Raw genomic sequence first — 25,751 nt, forward strand, 5'->3', positions numbered from 1 at the left:
TTCCATCATGGTACAATCAGGTTTACTCTGCAGAACAACAGGTTCACTACAAGCAAAGCTTCAGAGAAAACAGGTAGATGTTTGGAGCTTTCTTCATGTTATGGCTTCAGTAGACTGCTTTCATCTTCATCATTCAGTCTTCATGGAAGGTGGTCAGTTGTTCAGGATATAGTGGAAAATTGAAAATGTAAGGATGGTAAGCAACATGGCTGACATGTCTGGAGCTCCATTTGAAGACGAAGGATTTTCAACAGTATTTGTCTGATGAAAAAGAAAAAAAACATAGGGTATAAATAACTTTTACTTTAAAACATAAACCAGCACATTTTCAGGTGTTAGGCAAAAAACATTTTACTGGAAGTCATCATGGTCTTCAAGTGTTTGTTAATGTCTGCAGGTAGCACTGGGTTGACTGGTGTCTGCTGTGTATGTCATTAGCCCAAGGGCCCTTGCACACTAGTGTTTTTTTAACGCAAATGTCATTTGTGACTTTCTAATGTTAAAAATGCATCGCGCAAAAATCACAAAGCACAAACTTGCAATGTGTTTTTAACATTAGGAAGTCCCATTGACATTCGCGTAAAAAAACACTAGTGTGCAAGTCTCATGCAGTTGTTAGTTTAAGGGCTTATTCAGATGATCGTGTTAAGCAATGTAAAAAAAAATCATCGAAAAACGTGGCTATGAGACGTATTGGATTCAGAGTTCATTCCGATGAACGATTTTTGGCTGCATAAAAAATAGCACAAACGTGATGGTTTTTCATGCTGCGTGAAAAGATATGCCTTCTCTATCTTGTGCCGAGACATGCTGGAAGCTCCCATAGACATTTATGGAAGCAGGAAAAAAGGGAGGGGAGTGAGTTTATTCTGCATACAACGCTAGGAAAAGAAGACAGCTGGCACTAGTAAAGCATTATAAGTCATTCGGAGGATTTCTACTGATCGCGAGTTTTCAACGCTTCAGCGTATTTTTTTCTGTATGTGGACCAGCTCCCTGTGTGAATGGCATGAAATGCATGAATGAATATCTGGACTGGATCACGCAAATCTTCTTTCATGCGATTATACGGCACGTACGGGCGAACGTAAAAACGTATACGGTCGATCTGAAGGAGTCTTAAATGCTGCATTTTACACTGTTTTCGAAAAGGCATTTTCAAACGCATTTGACAGCGTTTTTAACGAACTCCATCATTGCAATAGGTGATGAAGCGCGTTAAAAAAGCTATAACATGCTAAAATAGAGAAAACAGCGTACACACACTCATTTGACAAGCACAATTGAATTAAAGAAGGCGTTTAACAGTGTTTTTAGCTGGCGTTTCAAAGTCCATTAAAACACTGTAAAAACCATCTGTGTGAGAGCAGCCGTAGCCTTTGTGTAAAATGTATACTTTTTCACTGTAACGTTTTTTTTTATTTTTATAATTGAACACTTAAGGCATTTGAGAACAAAAATGTTTATTTATGGTAACTTTCAGCTTTACATTTTCTATTGACTGTAGTGTTAAGAGAAAAAAAAATAACTACAAGCATGCAATCTTTGTGGGACAGATAAGTGCACTACGTATATATTTTTCTTATGGGATTGGAAAGCATACCAAGCATAAGGCAAGTATGCACTTTGGAGCTACTTTTGACCAATAGCCTCCAGGTATGTAGAGCAAATTAAAATTTATACGCTCGGAGGATGGCTAAAACGTGATGTCAACAGCTCTGTAAGGGCAATTTTAAATGGGCGAAATATTTCTGCATTCCGCAGCTAAATCAGTTGTTGTGAATTTCCACTCTCATTACCTGCTTGTATATATATGGATTTTGGTGCAGATTTTTTTTTCCTTTAGCTGCAGAATGCAGAGATATTCCGCACGTGTGAAAGGGCACTAAACTGAATAATGAATCTGCACACAATGGCGCAATGTCATTACCAGCCTGCAACAACATTTTCTGGTGATACTCATCTGTAAATGAATGATACGCAGTCAGAAGCTGTGGGCAACACAACTCACATGCATATGACGAAAACCTCTAGGGGAGGACAATTAGAAGTTGTAATTTATTTATAACGTGCACTACTCTTCATGTTTCAAAGTTTAAGGGCTCGTTCACAAGACCGCATATTACGCAGCGTTTTTACTGCCGTGTGAGCTAGCTATCACTGTGCTCTGTACATGGCACCGTATATCACGCACGCTTTTATGCACAATGTGACTAGTTTCTTGCGCAATGTATATACACAAGTGTGAATTGAAGTCATCGATCCAGTGGCGAAGCATGTCTGCCTGAACGCTCTGGATTACTGCCAATGACCTTAGCGGTGATGTCAGCGCTCATTTGTTCGGCTGTGAGATTACAATCAAGGGATTTTGGGTAAACAAGCTCAATCAGCATATAAATGAAAGGTACTACATCTTTCTGACAAAGTTGCAGGAAAAAGTAAGAGAACTCCTTAAAATGACCTGTATTTCTGCATTGATTACTAATAAAATATGGTGTTATCCAAGTCACAATTATAGGCAAATACAATCCAACTTAACTAATACCTTACAAACAGCTTTTGTCTGTTATTGAACAAAGGCAGGGGGAAAAAGTCAGTGAAGCCTGGAATGTAATATCCTGGAGACCCTGTTTATCAACAATCAGTTCTACCAACCTTTTCCTGTAACTGCAAATAATATTTGCACAATCTTGAGGAGGACCATTCCTTCCTGCAACTATGTTAAGGGCAATCACGCAAGGGCCCCTGTCCACGGCAGTGATTTCGCCGGTAAACCGCCGGCGAGTCACGCCGGCCGATGCTTCCCATAGCATTGCCATGGAAAGCACCGGCACCTGTCCACGAGCAGAGAATCATTGCGATTCTCCGCTTGCGGCGGGCAATTCGCAGCATGCTGCGAATGGCCCCTGATTCTCCATGGTCAGCCTATCTATTTGATAGGGCTGACTGGCGGAGATTCGGCGATGGCTCCTGCGGTGGAGCTTCGCCGCAGGATACCACATCGCCTGTGGACAGCCGGCCTAAAAGTAAAAAAAAAGTTGAAGTTTAACCCCTTCATGACATGGCCTATTTTGGGCTTAAGGACGCAACAATTTTTGGCGGATTTTCTTCTCCGTTTATCAAAAGTCATAACTTTTTTATTTTTCCGTCGACGCGGCCGTATGAGGGCTTGTTTTTTGCGTGGCGAACTGTAGTTTTTATCGGTGCCACTTTTGGGTACATAGACTATATTGTAAAACTTTTTTTTTTTTTTTAATGATAGCAGGGAGAGAAAACGCATCAATTCTGCCATAGATTTTTTTTTTTTTTTTTTTACAGCGGTACTCATGCAGCATAAATGAGACATTCCATTTTTTCTGCGGACCGGTACGGTTACAACGATACCAAAATTCTTACATTTTTTTTAGGTTTTCCCACTTTTCTGCAATAAAAACCCTTTTTCTGGGTAATCTTTTTTTTTTCTAAATTGCTGCATTCAAAGTCCTGTAACTTTTTTATTTTTTGATGTACAGAGCTCTATGAGGGCTTATTTTTTGCGAGACGAGCTGTAGATTTTATTGCTACCATTTTGCGGTACATACGGCTTTTTTGATCACTTTTATTGCGTTTTTAGTGAGGCAAAATGCTAAAAAGTAGCATTTTGCCTCAGTTTTTTAGCGTTTTTTTAGCGTTTTTTTTTCCGCGCACAGTCAAAAGCATGTGCAACTTATTGTACGCGTCGTTACGGACGCGACAATACCAAATATGTGGGATTTTTTTTTTTTTACCTTTTTTTATGCTAATCTGAGAAAAAGCATTAAAAAATGTTTTTTTTTACTCTTTTTTTTACATTTTTTTTAATTCTTTTTTTAATCTTTGTTTTTTTTACACTGTTTGTGTCCCTCTGAGGGACTTTAACCACTGCCCTGATGATCGCTGGTATAAGGCATGGCAGAGCTACTGCTCTGCCATGCCTTATCGCTTGTACAGCGATTATAGGCATAGGCAATACAGGACGCCAGTGTCTGGCGTCCTGTTGCCATGGTGACAGGCCGGGCTCTCGCGATGACATTGCGAGTTCCGGCCGGAGACACAGAGGGAGCCGCGCTCCCTCTGTGAACTCTTTCCCTGCCGCGATCTACTTAGATCGCGGCAGGGAAGGGGTTAACAGCCGGGGGCGCATCTCCGATGACCCCCCGCTGTTGCAGCGGGACGCCGGCTGTGACTGACAGCCAGCTCTCGCTGCGGGATAGCGCGGGATCATATGTGATCCCGCGCTATCTCCAGGACGTAAGTTTACGTCCTGTTGCGGGAAGTACCAGGCTGCCAGGACGTAAACTTACGCCCTGCAGCGGGAAGGGGTTAATCTCCCCTCACCAATCACATCAGTGAGGGGAGATGAAACGTCTTACCGGAGGCCACCATGTTTGAACCCAGATGCAATCCTCCTCCATGGACCTTCCCCGGCCACCATGTTTGAACCCAGATGCGATCCTCCTCCACGGACCATCCCCGGCTTCTCTGCATGCACCGGCGGAAAAATGCTGGACACATGCGCAGGAGTCGGGGAGGGCCCAGGAAATTTAAAATCCCCTTGCTCCCAGCTACCAAAGGTAGCTGAGAGCCTGGAGCAATAATCTGTAGCCTCGTTCAGCAGTCATGTGATACAAAGCCTTACCTAGCAGACGGCGTTCGGGTTCCACGCACTGGGCTCTGTCGTTGCTGTATGCTTCTATGTCTTCCTGCACAACGACAGAGCAGTTCTTCCTGGTAGCGGGGCTTGAATACCTCACCTCCAGCAAGCTAATGCTCTGATTGGTTAAATGAGCACTGCATCAGGCCATGAGAGCCGGTGAGCGATTAACCAATCACAGCCATTCAAACCCAAACACCGGCTGCTAGGTGAGTATTGTTTTTTTTTTACATGTAGTGCAGCTAGGCCAGGGGAGGGCTTATATTTCAAGCCCCTCTCCCAACATCCCCCCCCCCAAAAAAAAATCAGGGTAGGGCTTATTATCGGGGAAACACAGTATGAGACTTTGCAATCTTAGCTTGGTATAGGAAAACAAAGTGTTCCTCAAAATGTTGATAATTAGAGATGAGCGAGTATACTCGCTCATCTCTATTGATAATGTTAAATTTGCATGTCTCCTAAATGATTAAAAAAACCAAACGTTTTTCAAATGCGATTCCAGAGTAAAGTAAACAGATGAAAATATATAACCCATCAAAAATTTGTAAAGTATGTTTTCACATATTTGACATATTGCAGTTGAAAATGTGAAAAAAAAATTCCCAATTTTGGCACTTTTAATAAATATACACAAATTCTATCAGTCTATTTTTACCACCTAAATGAAGTACAATATGTTTTGAAAAAACAATGTCAGAATCACTTGGATATGTAAAACCTTTACGGAGTTATTCTATGTTAAAGTGACACGTCAGATTTCCAAAAATTGTCTTTGTCATTATGGCGCAAACAGGCTTGGTCACTAAGGAGTTAACAATTCTGGCAAGGCTTTTATTTATTTTTAATGACGCTCACCCTGCAGTTAAAATAATTCTGCAGGTCAGTTGCATTATGTAAATACCAAATTTATAAAGCTTTTTGTTTCTTCTATTGCAGCTTTTTCACACTTAGAACAATAAATCTTTTTTAATCACAGTATTCAAAGACCCATAACATTTTTATTCCATCAATGATGCTATGAGAGGGGTTTTCTTTTTTTTTTGAGGAACAAGTTGGAATTTTTTGTTTTCTCTGAACTATGTGATTTTTTTGGTTGCCTTATATTCTGTTATTAGTGAGGCAAAATATGCAAAAAGCAATTTTCTCCGCTTGCACTGCATGGGTTAAATAATGTAGTAACTTCTTATGTGGGTCATTATGAATGCTGTGATACCAAATTTATATTGAATTTCATGGCCTATGAAGCTCAACCAGAGGATGAGCCTCATTGCCTACAGTGATGTCAGACCCAGGGGCCATCATCAAGCCTCTGGGTGCCATAGCAGCCTATCAGGAACTATGATTACATTGCAGAGGTCCAATGGGTGACAGAAGGAGCCTCCTCCCTCTCTCAGCCCTTTACATGCTTGTTCACCTTGACTATGACATGTAAAGGGTTAAAAAGTGGGCTTGGCAGTTGCTCCAGTTCTGACCATTAGAACTGGTGCTGGGCTGCCAGAAAGCTTGTGCCAGGCGTTTGATACAGCGCCGTAAAAAAGTGTATGCATCAGAATAAACCACCTTAACAGCCACTATAAAAAGGCATATGGCTGGTCTTTAAAGTGTTAATATAGGTCTTCTCTAGGTCTTTTGCTGTTACCCTTGGTTTGTTTTTCTCACCTCTTTCATGATTACCCAAGTGTTCTTAACCAGACACCTAATCTTATGGAGTGTAACAATTGTCCTGAATTTTCTGTTTTTAGATCACTTGTCTTACCGTTGCTTGATTTACAGCCAGATCTTTAGGTTTACATACATTTTATTGGTTTTCTTTAAAACAAGAAAAACTGTATGAACAGTAAAGTCATGAGGCAATGACGGGGACCAATACTAAATGTATCAATTGAACTTAATAGTTAATAAGTGTAAAGTCCTGCTCTAATGCAACCTATATATATTATAGAAGGAGGGTCCCCAATGGAAGTAATCTCAACAAGAAGCTTGTGGAGACAAGACAGACAAAAAAACACAGATGTGGGGGGAGGGGAGAGATAATGGGCAAATCAACTAAGGACAATAGAATGGGATCCTGTAGCACCCGCAGATAATGAGAACAAATGGACAGGACTACAAATAAAATAGGGGGAGTAGAGGAGACACGAATGGACTGACTAATATTTACTGGGAGAATCTGGGCTTAGACTGAGTGACTCCATAACCACATAGTGAAGGAGTATTGATACCAAGATACACAGGTTCTCTCACAACGTTCCTCACGATCTGCAAGATTGTCCGCAAGCTACTCATTGACCATCACCTAGAACAATTTGATTTCGATGAGATCAATACTAACCAATGTTTTACTACAAGATTGAGCAGTAGCTATACAGATAGACAGAAAACACAGTGAGACCCATCTAAATATGTGCTTAGGTATATCAGGAATCCGCCAAAGAATGCCAAGGAGTGCCTCTTAAAGTGACTTAAGCTAGCTTAAATTTGTGATGGTAAATATAAAAGAGTAAATTTGAATCCAGAAAAAACAGAGTCTAGAGCAATTCCACCAAATGTGTAAAAAGGTGCCCACTACTGTGAAAACAGAGACCCGATACCCCAGGAAACATACAGGACAATCTCTCAAGTACCAGGGCATTAGAGGTTTATAGCCTACTTTTTTGATCAACACTTTAATCGAAGTAACAACATAAAAGGTGTATAGAGAGCGCCTCAGGAAATAAATTCTTTGGACAGATGAAAAAATATATGTACAGCAACCGTCAGTGTGGGCAGTTGTAGAAAAACCCCTTTGTTAGTACTCAATTCTTCATCGATCCTTCTTGATGCAAGGAGAGCTGCAGAAAAAAGCTGGGGGGTTCTGAATAATCAGTTCTCCCCTAGATAAAACATAGAATAATGTCAAGAAAAAGGTGAGAAAGGTGCGTGTTTATGCACCGAAACGCGTTGCCACCGAATAAAGTCTTTTCCTTTAGTGTACACGTGGAAGTCTGTGTACTTGGATACTTGTGGATGAGACTCAGAGGAGGGGGCTTCTGCTGATCATATCCCCCTCCTTTTCAAGTAAGTGTTCTTTTGCCATTCCTCATATGGGAGTTGTTTACTCCTTTTTCTGTTTTACTCTCTTCATACGAGCGCAGAAATTCCTTTTTCTTGACATTATTCTATACTTTAATCGAAGTGGCCATTTTATGCTATTCCAAGACCAGCAGCTCCTCACCCAGGTCTGCTTCCAACCTATGTATGTAGAAAAGTTTACCTGTAGGAGAAACAAAATTACAGTAGAGTTTGGTGGTGATTCCATAACCACCCAAAACTGTATAACATCTATTTTCGGTTAAGAAAAAGACGTAATACTTAATTTGGTGTAAAAAAATTAATTCCAAGTTCAGGATTGAGTGAACCAACTGGAAATATTCAAACTGTCGAAAATCCAGCCTGTCCACCACATGAGCAATTCTAAGGACCCCTTGATATCCACCAGCCAAACTCAGCAGTATCTAGACTCTGAGGAAAGCAGGATTGTGAAACAAATTAGACATGGGTCGGTGCTTGGAGACCAAGTCCTACCTCCTACACAATGTGTCTCACAACATTACAGAAGAGGACAAGGCTGAGCACATAATTTCTGTGCCAGCTACGCCGCACGGTAGAACCTCAGAAGATTAGTGACTCCTAGGCCACCTGCATTACAGGGCATGTATAATGTAGGTTGCTGACTGCGATCAAATAAATGACAAGAGCTTGGATTGAAGACGTTTCAAGACTACAGCAGGGACAGAAATAGGTAGGGCATGAAATAAGTATAACATTTTAGGAAGCCATATCATTTTAACCAAATGGACCCTAGCTAAGATATGTTATGGGAGAACCAAGTTGTAAGGTTATGCCCCAGGCACCTTTGTGTATATTGATTCATTGTTATGGAGGAACTCATTCAATGTCTTGTAGAGGTATAATTTGCGAAATCTACAAATGAGATCAAGTATGGGGAATGGTCAGACCACGGGCATGCAAAAATCTTTGCTTGATTTACTTCACAAATTAATCTGGTATGAGTAAAGACCTGCTCAATTCTCGAGTACACATTATGTGCCACTGAGTAGTATGTAAAATTTCAAAGCATGTGGTGACAATTTAGCCATATAACCACGAGGTCAAAGGCATGTAAAAGTTTAGCAAAACGGAGGCCGAATGCAGTACGAGAAATGAGCCTAGCCTAGAAATGAGATATCCAAAGCTAAGTTATAGTCCCCTCCCACTATCACCAGGCCCTCCAATTGCGGAAGCCAGGTGGACAATAAATTTTGCAAAAAGGGAAGCTGCCTAGAGTTAGGAGCATAGAAATTAATAAAGGTAACCGGGCATCCATTTAATACACCTGAAATTACTATGAATCTAACCTTTGATTTCAGATTAATCTTTTGTGAGGAAAAAAAATGCTCGCCTGGAAATCCACACCCCCACGACCCCTTTACTTCTATGTCGAAACCAGAAAATTATTATATTGGATAATGTTGGGGAAAGAAAGCCGGTACAGAGGAACAAGAGAAATGCGTCTCCTGGAGGAAAATCAGATCATCGTGAAGTTTATTAACCCTTTCCAATCCACTGTCTGATGTGTAAAGTCATTCTGATTGAAGGCTGTACAGCTCCGATGCCGGAAGACGTCCGGCAGGGTATCCTTACTGTATATTACTGTCCCGCTCTAATGTCAGGGGCCTCTCCTGCATGTCCCATACCGTAGCCAGCAGACGGCGCCATTGTATAACGGCAGAAAGAGAAAGCCCCCTAGGAAACCCTGAATCCAAAATTGGATTGCAAAGGGTTAAAATATTCAAAGGCTTTCCGTCTTAGTGTGGGAAACCCTGAACTTTATGAGAAATAAGGACACTGATTTCATCACCATAACAAAATGATCAATTTCAAGCCTAGAAGTATAGTATTAAAGCAAGAGCACTCAGGAGGAGTTGTTCAATGTCTCCCTTGGTAAAAAAACAAAACATCCTCGTATCCTTGCTCCTGCTCGGGGATGGGGGTATAGGGGGAAGGACAGGAGGACCAGAAGAAGACACAAGACAGGGGAAATAAGGAACAAAATGCAAAACAGAAAAATTATTATATAGAGTGATGGAAGATACAAGTACCGACCACCAGTCCACCAGGGTAGAGAGCAGGAGCTCCTATATCACCCATCCCATAGTGAGCACATATGTCCTCAACACATTCCAATTATAAAGATATATAAGCATTTTAACAAGATAACCAGATTGATGTAGATATCATGAGATGAAACAGCATTGCATAGAAAGCATTAAACAATTTCCACCAAAGGACCTAAAAAGTATGAGTCCAGAAACTTGTACCAACTTGCAGACTGCCTCAGGAAGGAAGGGGGGGGGGGGGGGGGCAAACAGACTATCCATCAGACGAGCGGGTCTGCTTTTCTCTTGGTTTCAAAGCATCACAGAGATGTATTCGGCCTGGAATCCACTGCTGACACCAGTGAAGAGGAAGGCTCCTTAGAGAGGATGCCTAGCTGTTGTAGAAGTGATTTGCCTTCCATGAAAGAACAGAAGCCATGCTGCTTTGTATTGAAAGTGAAGCCTAAATGAAACGATAAGGACCAGTGATATCATATCTGTTTTACAGACATTGCAATGGAGGTTTCAGGGATCCGTGCCTCTGTATTGTCCCTGACGAAATGTCTGAGAATATTTGGATCACATGACCTTCAACAGAAATGATTTGGAGAGCTTTTTTTTTTTGCAGTGTAAAAATCGGATTTCACCACTATGTAGCGAGGAGGGCCATCTCTACGGGGGACCACTAAGGCCTTGTGCGCTCTATCAATTTCCATATGAATGGGGTCGATATCCCGGATGAAAAACCGCAGAAGGCCTGACACCTCCCTAGGGATGTCCATTATGCTTTCAAGCAACCCCCTGACCTGAACTTCTCCCTCATAGGTGTTTCAAGGTCCTCTATTTTAATGTTAGCAGCTTCCTGTTAGTCAGCTACCATCTGAGCGTTCTGATTCACTTTAGAATTCTGACAAAGAGAATCTGCTCCCAGGCTGGCAGAAGGCTGACGATGACTCAGGGGCATGATTTTCATGTGCCATGTCAAAAGCGTTCCTTAACGAAGCATTCACCATCACTCAAGAGAAACCTTAGATCTTTTGCATTCTTTCTGAGCCATTCACCGGTAGTAGGCATTTAGACTATGTTAAACTGCTGGTTTAAGTAGGAATAGAGCTGATGGTGATGTAGATAGCTTTGTAAGATGGTAAGGAGGTACGCAGCTCGGCGGCTACATCACTGCTGTAAGGAGCTCCACATATGCACCCTGTTCAAGAAACATTAACAGTGCAGACTCTCAGACTAAGGATCCTTAGCAAAATTGGAGCCAGAGTCTTGAGAAAGACTGTTTCCCAGAAAATAGGACCTACCCAAAAATAAGCCCTATTCTGATTTTTGGGGGATTTTTTTTTTGTGTGTGTGTGTGTGTGGGGGGGGGGGGTTAAAATATAATCTCTAACCCAAAAATAAGCCCTAGCTACACTACATTAAAAAAAGAGGAATACATTACCTAGCAGGCGCGGTCCCGGTCCCTCACGTCACTCTCTGGCGTTATGCAGTCCTGGCCACTTGTATATCATCACTTCCTGGTGACTGGATTCTCGCCTCCAGGAAGCACTGGCTGTGATTGTTTTTCGAGTGCCGCACTCAGCCAATAAATGCAGCGCTCAATGAACTAATCACAGTCATTGCATTGTGGACACGGGATTTAAGAATTGGCTGAGCCGTGGTGCTCCTGCCTCCACAATGCGATGGCTGTTTATTGGCTGAGCCGTGGTGCTCAAATAACCAATTAATGCAGTGCTGCATGCACTAATGCAATGGCTGTGATGAGTTCATCGACCACTGCATTGATTGGCTGAGCGCGGCGCTTGAGAACCAATTACTGGCATCGCTTCCTGGCGGTGGGATTTATGAATCCTGTCACCAGGAAGTGATAATATATGAGCGGCTAGGGCTGCGGGAACAGAGTGGACTTCCGGAGAGTGGCATGATGGACGTGGACTGGGCCTACTAGGTAAGTAAAATAAGACCTCCCTGAAAATAACACCTAGTGCCTCTTTTGGGGCAAAAAAAATTATATAAAACAGGGTTTTATTTTCTGGGAAACACATTGTTATGTGAATCGTAGGTAGGACATCAAAGATTGAAGTTGTGTAATAGCTGTCCACTAGATGGAGACAGAGTACAGAGTTACTCATGCGACTCTAAATTTGTATAGTGAACTAAAGTTCTCGGATATTGAAGTGCAGACAGCCAAGCCATTTTAAAAAATAAATATGGAAGGTTCCCTTTAAGACAAAAGCACAAATAAGTCTATCCAGATTTAGTTCTCCAAGAGAACCAGGAAAAATGTGGTAATGCTTGTATTTTGTGTATGGGCACACATATCATATAGGTGCCCAATGTACACTTTGGTATAGTCCCCTTTAGCCCTGTTGGGGTTGACAGGGAGGCTGTAGAGATCATTCAGGCTCTCCTGAAGTCCCAGGCCGTGGGGATGTCCATCCCCACTACCAGGCTAATGTCTCTGTTTTGTGGAGTGGATGAGAGCACAGAGGTAAGTGTCCTCTGTTTTCTTGGTGGGGGAGCTACGTCTCGAGTCAGCTTCACAAGCTCTGCACCCCCAGACAGACACCTCTGCCAGGAACAGCGGCAGTATAAGTCCTGCGGCCGGCTCCCCACACACGTAGTCTGGAGGTGCTGCTTTGGTCCATCAGAGAGGGCCGCAGCAGGTAACTGGCGGCAGGCTCAGCATAGTGGTAGCATGAGGATTGGGAGTCCGGCTTAGAAGAGGCGCCGCAGGTGCTCGGGGACGTTTTTGTGTACAGTGTATGATCACCACCAGAGCCCGTGGCCGCAGGAGGAGTACAAGTTCCCAGGTAGATCTCCAGATCAGCTGCTGAGAGAGACCCCTGAACATACTCCACTGCTGATGAAGGTTCTAGAGCTGATGTGTTTAGGGGGGTAAAACTTTGTGGAAGAGGAAGGGGATGGAATGTCTTGTATAGTGTAGAAGCTCATTTTGCTCAAGTCCTCTTTCTCCTCCAACTTGTTTGAAATGTGCTGCTGCCATCAATTTCTAAATGAGTTAATTTTTTTAAATAAAATGGAAAAAGTCTCACTTCACCTTCAGATTTGTGTTCTATTGTGAATAAAATATGGTTAGATGAGATTTCTAAATCATTGCATTCTTTTTTCTTTACATTTAGGCTGGATTGACATGGGCATATATCGAACCGGTTTTCACGCTTGGCCCATATTTGCTACCCTCCTGATGCATTGGATTACAATGCATCAGTGCGCTTGGGCGTTTTTTCCGCAGCTTAAAAGCGCCCGGCCGACCAAGATAGCGCATTTCGGCTGGGCGCTTTTACACCAGCGATGGCATAGACTCCTATGGGAGCCTATGACAGCTGCTGGAGAAGGGAGGTAGGAGGGAGTTTAGCTGCTAATCTCCCACCCCATTCCATGCTCCTCTTCGCCCCTTGCTGGCTGTGACAAGGGGCAGAGAGGGGACGGGAGCTTAGCACACTAGCTCCTACCCTGTCCCGCCTCCTCCCCGTGCAGAGAGCCTACGAGGGGGAACGAAAGGGGAGAACAGTTTAGCAGAACTAAACTGTCTCCCCCCACCCAACGGCATTGCGTGCTCGGTGTATATGTCCCGGGCTCAGGCCGTCTGAACAAATGCACAAACGTTAGCTTTGTGCACCCGTGAATGTGTTTTTACGGTGCACGTAAAAACGCCAACGGCCCTGTGAATAAGCACTTAATTATATTTTACACAGCATCCCAATTTTTTGGAAATTAGGGTTGTAGATAAATATCAAACCACATTTTACTAGTAATCAATGCAGAAATCCCAGAGGGTTCACTTAGTTTTTCTTGCAACTGTATACTTTGTGTTTCAGTTCCTCTCAGTTTTCAAGATATTCGTTGTCAGTAAATGAGAACACGTGTTTACTAGAGTTGAGCGAACATACTCTGGCGAGCTTGATGCTCGTTCGAGTATTAGCGTACTCGATGGTGCTCGTTACTTGAACGAGCATCAAGCCGTGTTCGACCCCGCCCCAGTTTTTGGGTCCTCCCCGCTGTGATGTGCCTGTTTTGGCTCCTCCCTGCCGTGACACAGCGCGCGTCAATGGCAAATTTTTTGTCTGGCAGCCTGGGGAGAGGGGGAGAGAGTGAGAGAGAGGAACCTAGAAAAAAAAAGCTCGGCACCCGTTGTCCCACATACAAAAATGCTCGATTCTCCCATTGTAGTCAATGGGGTTCGTTACTTGAGTAGAGCTCTCGAATTTTACGAAAAGCTCGACTCGAATAACGCGGACCCGAGCATTTGGGTGCTCGGTCATCTCTAGTGTTTACATTTAGAGTATGTAGCTTGTCCTGCTTTTAGCAGAGAAGTGAATACAAATTCATTCAGCCTAGGAAATGCTCTGTGAGCTAAACAGCTTGGATTACAGAATGCTACATTGTAGCAAACTAGCAGAGAGATATGTGCAGCTGATCTAGATTGAGTAATTGCAGCATTGTTTTATGTGTCTTGTTTTCACAGTATTCATGGTACTGTACTGTACTGATTACAATTGCTGGTCTGTACAATTATGTTACTAAAAGATTTATACAATTTTATGTTTTACAGATTTTAAGAAAAAAAATAGCTTTTTGTTGCCAACATTATAAGAGCAATAAGTGTGGTTTCACATCTACAGCAGGAATTCCACTTTCTTGCTGTGTTCAGGTAGCAGGAAAGGGGAATCCCCCTTGCCGGACGCTCCTGTCTCTGGGCGGAGCCAAACTGTGCCGGAAGGACCCCAGCTGACGGCTTTTGCATGCAGTGCTTTTTCTTCCGGGATTTTCAGCTTTTCCACTGATGGGGCTGTGTGGGGCTCATTTTTTGTGGGACGAACTACAGTTTTTCGTTGTTCCATTTTGAAATAGATGCAACTTTCTAATCAATTTTTGTTAAAACAAGAACGAAAAAATTTTTTTTTACTGCCATCACCATGTAGGATAAATAATCTTATCTTTAATATCTCAGACTTATATGGACGTGGCAATACAATTGTATTTATTATTTGTTTTTATTTTTCTTGTAAACGGAGAATAGTTTCTTTTTTTAATTTTAACTCCTTAAGCCCCAGGGCATACATTTACGTCCTGGGTTTGTGGGATTTGTATGGATAAATTGCCGTTCCCACTCCATACACTGCAGTCTTTGATGGATGACACCCGCCTGTAACAGCTGCAATCAGCATGAACATTGATCACAAACGTTAACCCTTTAAATGGTACTGCCAATTCTGACAGTGGCATTTACATGCCCCAATTGCATTATACTCTATGAGCGATCAAAAGTTCAAGTCTTCTATGGGGACTAAAAAACAATTATTTGGTATCATTGTATCCATAAACGTTCGACCAATCAAAGTAATACATTATTCATCTTGCTCGGTGAACGTTGTTAGAAAAATGAGTAGACAACACCGGAATTTTTTGGTCACCACGTCTCAAGGAAAAAAATGTAATATAAAGTGATCAAAAAGTTCATGTACTCCAAAATACTAATAGAAATTACAAGACATCCTGCAAAAAACGAACCCTCATATAACTATGTTGATGGAATAATGAAATAACTGTATGGCTATTAGCAGATAGCGGCAGTAAATAATGATTTTTCTATGAAAGATGTTTTATTTTTTAAAAGTAGTACAGTGTACAAGAGTATAGAAATTTGGTATCTTTAAAATCATACTGACCCATAGAATAAAGTTATCATGTCATTTTTGCCCCAGTGTGTATGCTGTGAAAACAAGACTAGAGTTGAGCGAACATACTCTGCCAAGCTTGATGCTCGTTCGAGTATTAGCGTACTTGATGGTGCTCCTTAGGCCTCATGTCCACGGGCAAAAGAAGAATTAAAATCCGCAGCGGATTTTAACTCTTCTCCTGCCCGCGTATCCGCATCCCATAGGGATGCATTGACCACCCGAGGGTAGATAAATACTCGCGGATGGTCAATAAAAGTGATTTTTTTTAAAATGGAGCATGAAAAAATCTGGACCATGCTCCATTTTCGTGCCCTGCGCATCCGCCGAGCCAAAGAAAGAAGATCCGGCCGCGACGGAGAGAAGATGAAGCCGCGGCGAACGGAAGATCCGGAGCGTGCGAGAGGTGAGTAAATTCTTATTTTAATGCCTCATGTCTGCGGGGCAGGAGGGACCCGCTACGGATTCTCCATGGAGAATCCGTAGCGGGCCTGATTTTCCCCATAGACATGAGGCCTTACTCTAATGAGCATCAAGCCATGTTCGACCCCGCCCCAGTTTTGGCTCCTCCTCACTGTGACGTGCCTGTTTTGGCCCCTCCCCGCCGAGACGCAACATGCGTTATTGGCAAATTTTTTCTCTGGTAGGTGGGGGGGGGGGGGAGAGAGAGAGAGAGAGATGAACATAGGAAAAAAAAAGCTGGAGTCTCCCATTCTAGTGAATGGGGTTCGTTACTCGAGTAGAGCTCTCGAATTTTACGAAAAGCTCGACTCGAATAACGCGGACTCGAGCATTTGGGTGCTTGCTCATCTCTAAACAAGACACACCCGCCAAGATGGTGGAATTGCGTGTTTTTTTCAATCTCACTGCACTTAGAAATTTGTTAAAGTTTTGCAGTACAATATATGGTACATTAAATAATACCAATGGAAAATACAACTCGTCCCACAAAACACAAGCCCTCAGACAGATAAGTCGATATATGAAAAGGAGTTATTATTTGAAAGTGGATAAAAAGAAGGCCATGTCAGTAAGTGGTTAATATTTGACTTTTTCCTTTAAATTTCATAATTGTTAGGATACATGCACACATACACTGAAAAAGTTGCACATGAGTTTCTCTGGTACAACTCACATCGGCCAGCGCACGGATATCCTAACCGTGTGCTGTCCGATGGGCAGGACACTACACATGCACAGAAAATCGGACAACTATATGACCTTCTGTGATTTTTTTTTTTTACTTGGAGTAAAAAAAAACTATGTGCATACACCCATTCAGATGAATGAGTCCTATTTCCATCTGATTTTCAGACCAATTTTTCAACCAGTTTTTATCCAAAAATACGAAGGAAATAAACGCTTGTGTGCATGTACCCTTAGCGTTATGTTTTTCAGTCTCGCTAGAGGAATTGAACATGTAGTCACTGGATCACTTATACAATACATTGCAATATTTCTGTATTGCTGAATATTATACTTTTAAATGTCAGGGTATGTTCACACTGCATATTTCTCCATGCCAAAAACCGCTTATAATATATATATCCATTGATCTGTCTTCACAATGTGTCTTTTTTTCCCCAACGCATATTTAAAATCCGCATCACCAAGAAAAAAATAAGAAATGACATGTCATTTTTTTTTGTTTTCCGAATCAATTTTTGCCATAGAAATCAGAGGGACTATAAAATATGCATCAAATGCAAAACACTGAGTGTTTGTGTGGTTTATTTAGGTGGATTTTTTCTGCCTAATCAAATCCAATGTGTGAACATAACAAAAGAGCCACAAATGCAAATTATGTCACAAACCACAATGCTTTATATGTAGTGTGTTATAAAAATGTCACTATAGGCTTTAAAATAACAAAAATTCTGCAAAAGAACACTTCAAAATGTTGTGCGAATTCAGCCCTAAGGGTGGGGTCACACGAGCGTGTTTTTGTGCGTGCATACGCACGCACAAAAACACGCTTGTATTTACAACTATGCATTCCCTATGGTGTATTCACATGTCCGTAATTTGCGGGTGCGTGCTTGCAAACATAGGACATGCGTGCACCATAGGGAATGCACGCATTGTTTTTAATGGAGCCGCGGATGCTGCTGGCGGCTCCATTAAAAACAATGGTCTGCCGGCTCCCTGCATTTTTTTTCAGGGAAGGGCCCTTCCCTGAAAAGCCATTGACGGGATGCCGGCAGAAGGATTCTCTAAAATTAAAGAATTCCTCTGCTGCATCTGCCACAGATGCGGCAGATGTAGCAGCAGGGAATTCTTTTAACTAGCAGGAGTGAAGGAAACATCTGCCGCATGCAGCAGCAGATGTGTTCTTCATGCCCGCGGGGGACACGGCAGCGGCAGAGAGGTAAGTTGGTTTTTTTTGCACTAAAATGTTTCTTTTTCAGGGAAGGGCTTATATGTAAAGCCGTTCCCTAAAAAAGAATGGAGGCGGCCGACAGAGCATTGTTGTCAATGGAGCCGCTGGCAGCAACCACGGCTCCATTGACAACAAGCAAGCAGCTGTATTCACGCGTGTTTTTGCTCGTACCTAGGTGCGCACGTATGTACGCACCTAAGTACGCACAAAAACACGCTCGTGTGAACCCACCCTAAGAGATATTTTACTTGATTGACTGATGAAAATAAAATAGCTAACGTAATAATATTATAGTCCAGAACATAAAGCAGTTTTATTTCATCTATTCACATAGTCTAGTCCTGTAGCTCTTTTGCCCCTAAGTGAAAACTGAGGTGTGACAGCAACTTGTGAACAGACTCGAAGTACATAAATTGTATACTTCTGACACAGTAGATGTGTAATTTCCTATACCTTTTTGGGCATGCTTCACATGAGAGTATTATGGATGTACTTATGCGCCCATAAAACGGACGAGTGTCCTGGCCCATCTGAGGGTCTACTGAACCGTACTTAGAACATCATAGGGATTTATAAATGTGTCCATAATACGCTCATATGAAAGATTAGAACAATTTTACTTTGGTTGGAACCAGTATTTTTGTAACAGGTAAAGAGTGCAGAGCGCCTTTGAGAGAAAGTAAGATTTTATTTTTTATTAAAAATAAAAGGTAAATATTGGTTTTTGAAAAAATGCCAAAGTAAAAAAAGAAAACAACTTTTTTCCATAAAATGTTCTTTTATAGTGGAAAAAAGTAAAAACAAATATTTGGTACCGGCAGGGACATACTTGGGGGCATGTGGCCCAGGTGCAATGAGGAAGGGGGGCGCCGGACTAACCTACAGTCAAAGGAGGTAATCAGCTAATTGCTGCAGGAGAGCAAAGGAAGACACTACCTTTAGGGCTGAAGGACCTTGACGTAATGATCATGTTACCAGTCACATTTATAGGAGGGCTGCTGAAGGAACTTTGATGAGATCATGAACATGAGTCCAGTCACAGTGTGAGAAGTGTGAGACCCCAGGCTGTGCAGTCAGGGACGTTACTGTTTTTTCTACAATAGAGGAAATGAAGATCCTCATGAGCCGGTAAGAAAGATCTATCACTGTGGAGGGAGCACAAAGCAGAACACTTTCAATGTGCAAGGCACAAAAAGGGGGACTATTGCTGTGTGGGAAAAGAAGGAAGAACAAAAAATCTTGATAATTGCGCCCTTGGTCTCTTAAAAGGGTTGTGCCAAGTTAAAAAATGATTCCCTATTGACGGGATAGAAGATAACTATGATCTGTGAGACTACTGTGACCCCCACCCATCCTGAGAACAGGGGCTGACTAGTCTCTGAGGGAAGGTTACACAGGTGTGTCGCTGCTACGTTCACCTCAATATTCGCTTTGGAGACTACCAAGTTCAAGGGTTTCAGCAATCTCTAGCATTGTCATTGAAGTAAACGGAGCAGTGGTCACGCAGGCACACCACTACTACATTCACTTTAATGAGAATTCGTGGACCAACCGAACACCGGTCCTCAGGATCGGTGGGGATCCCAGTTTTCCAGACATCCACTGATCATAAAGTTATCCTCTATCTTGTGGATAACTTTATAACTTGGCATAAACTTAAGACCCTAGCAACACCCCTGGCTACTAGTGCTGCACTGATGGGCCACTTAAGACTACAATCATATGGAATTTTTCACTGGGAATTTGATCTGAAATTTCACATTATATCCGCAGTGAAATTTGAATCTGAACTCTCATTAGTTTAAATGAGATTCCCTGCTGTAGTATATACAGTGTGGATTTTTTTCAGCATGCGGATTTGAAATCGACATGTGGAATAAAAAGAAGTGACACTTCTTAATGTGTACTCTGCATCAGAATATCACACATAGATTTTGCCCATTGACTCTGCTAAATTCGCATGCAAATTTGCAGCTTTAACAAGTGAAAATCTGTTTCGGAAATCCGCGGCAAGATGTGGATTTCTGATGCGGATTTTCATTGAAATGTACCTCGTGTGAACAGACTAAGAGACCCAGTGATGCAGCGGAAAGTTAGAGATGGAATATTGCCAGCAGCCATGAAATGAAGTTGCACAGAGGGGCCCCAAACTGAATTGTTGCACTAGAGTGTGTGAGCCTTTAGCTACTCCCCTGGGCTTACAGTAGGGTCAGAGAGCATCATGGTCACAGTACAGCTGTGTCTGGATACTGCTTGGCATGGTTTCAAATTGATTGTTTAATGGCTCCACACTTGTGCAGGTAAACAGCAGCTTTACCTACGAAACCGCAGGGTCAATAACAATCAATTTACTATCTGCATCAACATGCCATTCAGCCCATTTTTCAGCTGCCAAGAACCACTCTATGGGTTGATACCCTCGGATGTCTAGATCAGGACTCCACGGTGTAGAAATAAAATAATGTTATGTTACATTGATTCATTAATTGGTCAGGCATGAGAAGGGGAAGGGGGAGGCAAGCCTAGTAATTAAAGTTAACACAAGCAATTAGACTAAAAGTTAGAACAATAAATTGTATGTAAAATTTGCAAATAAAAACTACAGCAGCAAAATAGACATTTTGAATCTTAAATTGCCCGAGACGGAAAAAATGGATTCCCCATAAAACTATTGTAGGAAAAATAGTTAAACATGAAAAGGTTTATATTTAACATCACTGTAATTGTGACATCCTACAGAATATAATTAGGACTGAAAGACTGGTGCTGATGGGCAACACTCTAAGCTAGAAAATATTGATAGTAACAATCTGGTGCCGAAACTTCTCTTTTTAGTGAATAAGGTACGCAGCCACCATAAAAAAACAGGTTTTGGGAATAACCCCCTTCGTCAGTTCAGATGGTAAGAGTATACAATCTAAGTAATATTAGAAAGTAGGATTGAAGGTAAGAGGTAAAAAGTGGAAAATAAAAAATTGGTAAAGAAAAACTATATATAAATATATGCAATTCTTCCTTCATTCACGCCCACCTAGGTGGTGCGTCATCTGGTCAAGCGGCACCTCTACCACCGCTACCTTCCTCCTATTATTTATATTATATATATATATATATATATATATATATATTTAAATTCATCTTTTTTTTCACCAACACGACCATGCGAGTTTTGCTCCACCCCTTTCTTTTTTATTTTTCCTCATCTGCCTAGACAATGTAATTGTCATTTATACTGCATGTAAAGTGGCATGAAAAATCCAAAATGCAATGGCAAATGGAATTAATACTATATCAATGTACAGTATATACCCTAAAATGATACTATAAGAAATGCAACGAGCCCTCACACCTCTATATGGATGGGAAAACAAAAATGTTATGGCTCTCATGATTATGACAATAAAGGGCAGTATTAACATTCAAAACTATCATATAAATGTTCCGGCAGGTATGGCATGTGAGAATCGACATTTACTATCTGAGCATCAAATACCCATTTCTTTATGGTGTGTAAGGCTACAAAAAATACAACAGAAAAAGTCAGAAAGCTTATATTGTACCTGTTCGAAAAAAACTTCTGCTATGACCAGGCCTTAACTGACCAACAATTACTTTAAGTACAATATGTGTTTTATAAATGTGCTTCACACTTCCAACAAAGAACACATCCCTAAACTAAGGGGAAAAAAAAACACTTAAAATACATATTTAGAGCAATACAGAGAACCTATAGCCAAGGCAAGCTGAATAGATGCTATATACAATTCAAGTAGGACTCCGGTCACTTTATGTCAATCTCAGTTATTAATGTGTAACTGAGACTGCCATTCTGTAGCCATCCTTAGGTAATGATTAGAAAAATAAGACTGACTGTGGGCTATGTCTACGCTTCAGTATTCAATGTGAGGGTCTTGCCTATCTTAGGCTATGTTCACATCTGGATTGGAGCTTCAGATTACAGCAAAGACTTCTGAAGAAAATCGTGCAGATTCTGACAGATCCCACCATAGTCATTGGAATCCATCGGGTGACGTTCCTGTCATATGCTGGATCTGGCACTTCAGTTATTTTCATGTTTGGCTCCTACGATCGTGCTAAATGGTGTATTAAATGAAGGTGTGAAAGAAGCCTTAGGGTGCGTTCACACGAGCGCATAAACGGCGCGCTTTTGCGACCAAACGTATATACGTGACCATCTGAGGCGTTGGTTTCAAATGTATTCGTTCACATGGGCGATTTTACGGCGCGTAAAAACGGCAACCTGCGGAAAAACAGACATACGCGACCGAAATACGTGCCGGCGAATATTCGCTGGCCGAAAAGACCGTTTGAAAAGTAGGAACAAACGAAAATACGCTTTCTAGCTCTGGTCGTTATCGGCGAAAAACGTTCTTTCCGGCGATTATACACTGCGCTCGTGCGAACGTAAATACGCCTACGCTCGTGTGAACGCACCCTTATTGTTACAGGTTATACTCTAGGCTAGGTGTGCACATCATGATTTCTTAGCCAGAGCCATGAGTGGATGCCGAAGGGAGAAAAAACAAAGAAAGGTATTTCACTATTTTTGAATCTACTTTTTAGTAAAAAAAATAAATAAATACCTGTAGCATCACTAATCTCCAAATAGATTTGCTGATGAAGCCATAGAAAATAATACTGCTCATAAAGGGTTATTCATGCAAACACCTGAAATCTACATATGAAAGATGCAATACAGTTCTCAAAGGAGATTACATTCTTAATGTAACAGTGTGAGAAAGCTCTGCTACATAACTTGATATTTTTCAGTGATAGAATACCACAGCTAGGTCACTGAAGCCTTAACGCTTGATATTTATAGGTTAAGTAATTTTGTAGGGCATGTTAAAACAAAATATGGAATGACCGCACTTCATTGGCACTTACCATATTTTCTCCTTTGACAACCACTGCCATAATGGAGAGCAGTATTGTACACCAGAAAAAATAGCGTGGCATTATGGAAGATGTCACAGCAGAACTTGGAATTAACTTGGTGAGGTGCAGAAGCTTCTAAGGTCTCAGCCTTCTGAACAGGAAGCAACACAGGTCTAGCAGTTTGTTTTTCAACTTTGAAAACCATGAAGTGAAAGCATCTGTTGATGAAGATGATATGGGTACCAAGCCTATGGTTTAACACATGTTCATAAAGGCAGGAAGGTTTAACGAACTTGCCCTAAAATGATCACCACTCAGGAACTGCGGTAAAACCACTTACAGGATGTGTGATTTTGCGATAAAATTCTCTACAGGTTGTAGAGCTTAGGGGAATTCAGCAAAACTAGCCAATGGCTCAACAGACCTCAGGAAATATGGCACATATCAGATAAATGATGAAAAATAAGCCAAAACGTACCTGGGTTCTATTGTTATGAAAAATAACCTTTTTTTTTTTTTACTAAACATTGCTGTGTTTTTGCATATGGACTAACAAGTTTCCAAGGATTATGAAAAAGTTGAAAATCTTGATATGTCTATGATTGAGTTTATGCATCATCTGTCTTGCTTTACTGGAGAAATCAATAAAAAGGACGAAGGAGGTTTGGAAGGCCTGGCAGTGAAAACTCAAAATACTTCTGAATTGGATAAACACCCATCTGACATGTGAGGAGTCAAGGAGTGTTCAGAGACTTCAATATTCATGCCTTATTCTTATGGGTTATCATTATCTGATCAGTGAGGGTTGTACTGCTCGGAAACCACTGCTGATCAGCTGTTTGAAGAAGCCAGAACACTCAAACAAGTGCCGCAGCCGGTCACACAGCCCTACTTTTTTAAGCTGCTGTGCCTGGCATAGCAGCTTAGTCGTATTCACTTGAAAGGGAATGAGCTGCTCTCAAGCCATGTCACCAATGAATGTGACATCACTGGTCTGAGGAAAGGAGTGCTGCAGTCTCTACAATAGCTGATTGGTGGGGATTCTAAACAGCAGACCCCCATCAATCAGACACTGATGACCTATCTTCAGTATTGAAGTCCTGGAAACCACCATTAATTAGCATATGCACAGTGACTGAATAAAAGTTCCGTTTCTGAAGTATGCCTAGCTCTTTATGGCAACCATAGGTATGTTTGAACTTCTTTACCCAACACAAAGTTAGCGTTGCGAAGAGTGTATGGAGGGGAGTAACGAAACTTATGACAGATTCACTTTAAGCCCTTTACTCAACCCCCATAAAAATACGGAACCAAGAGTACTGTAAAACAGGTAGCTTTGCATAATGAAAAACGAAGTATTCAGAACGAAACTTGATGTGAGAGTGAATAACAAAACTACAACAGAGAATTAGAAGAAAATGAATTTACACAAAGGGCCTCACAGTAAATTCACAGATTATTATGGATTTTTTGCCCCAATTTTTGTGTTAAAAAGGGGCAAATTTTGCTGCAAGACTCACTTGTGACAAAATTTGAGACTTTTCTTGTTCTTGTGTCGTCCTCGTTACTTTCCCAAAAAGAGGGCAAGCTTGTTGGGAGGGGCTGTAGCTGACCTGCATCAACAGCTTTATGTATAATTTACACCAGAAATTGTCATAAAGTATGCCACAAATGTACACCAGGTCGGACGTGAAGTACATTTCTGAGAAGCCGCATGAAGGTGCTGGGATGCACCTAATACATGAAGAGGAAGGCCCTTCTGTATGTATTAGATGCATCGTGTGCTGGAGGAAATGCCAAGCTTAGAAAATTTTCCCCATTGTGCAGTATTGGCGTGCATTTTGTAATGAAAGTATGCAACAGTTTACAGTCCAAGACATGCAGTTGTGGTTTTCAAAACATATAGCAGAAAAAAATGTGTGTAACATTAAGGCCCAATGTCAGCAAATCAAGTCGCCCATAGAGAAGCATGGGCATCTGCGAATGGATTAAAAGTGTGCGGATTTGATTTGCAGAACTTTTGGTCTGGGAAAAAAAAATAATGAAAAAAATCACAGCATGCTCCATTTTTCTGCAGATTCTGCAGGGACAGCTTCCATTAAAGTCAATGGAAGCCGTCAGATCTAAAGCACATGCGCAGCTGACACTGCAGATGTTTTGCAGATCCGCAGGAAAGCAGGAGATTAAAAGAATCAAAACTGTACTGTGCATGTCCAATGGAGAGTCGTGAGGACCATGCGCAGTACAGCGAACTCGGAAGTGGAGGGATCCGCGCAGACGCTACTGCCGGGGAAATCAAGTAAGCAGGGCTCACTGGCCGTGGCCATGGACAGATTCTATGTGAGATTCCCGGCACAAAATCTGTGCGTGCCGCGGACATAAAGCCTTAAGAGTGTGCTGGTGATTTTAAAATTGTGTAAAATTCATGGCATAGCCAGAACAAAGTCTGTATGTATCATATGCAGATTATTCTGCAGATTTATTGCGGATTTGCGGTGGAAAATATTTGCCTATGGACAGAGCAATTAATGTCTAATAACTAAGACTGCTCCCACACCATATGCAATTCAGGCACACTTAGTTTATTGAGTTTCACGTTTGTCCATGGCTACTACTAGACATTGCGAGTTACGAGTTACGTTCCACAAAAATAGACTTAGACACATAATAAATATCTAAGAATATTATAATGAAATAAAATATGTCAAAAAATGATTTTTTAAAAATATAATAATAAGTCCACGCAAAAAGCCCCAATGTATTTAATACTGTAATAGAATAAAATATATATATATACATACACACACATAGACGCACACACACACGCATGCATGCATTTTGTTCACCAAGGACACAAATAACTGAATTGCAAGCACAAAAAAATACTCCTAAAGCCTGCAACTGTGATCTATTCAAATTAACATTAATTCCCTCTCTCTGTTTTCCGGTGTTCC

The 25,751-nt window shown here is 41.5% G+C and overlaps 1 long non-coding RNA gene across 1 annotated transcript; it reads right to left on the reverse strand.

The window, feature by feature from the left end:
• Positions 1-5: 5 nt before the first annotated feature.
• On the reverse strand, positions 6-23,092 carry LOC136572492 (uncharacterized). Its single transcript, XR_010785807.1, has 2 exons — positions 22,807-23,092; positions 6-261 (listed from the first exon to the last, which is right to left on the reverse strand). It is a non-coding gene; the product is annotated as an uncharacterized lncRNA (long non-coding RNA).
• Positions 23,093-25,751: the final 2,659 nt, after the last annotated feature.

The sequence above is a fragment of the Eleutherodactylus coqui genome, chromosome 1, assembly GCF_035609145.1.
Source record: "Eleutherodactylus coqui strain aEleCoq1 chromosome 1, aEleCoq1.hap1, whole genome shotgun sequence".
Lineage (NCBI taxonomy): Eukaryota > Metazoa > Chordata > Amphibia > Anura > Eleutherodactylidae > Eleutherodactylus > Eleutherodactylus coqui.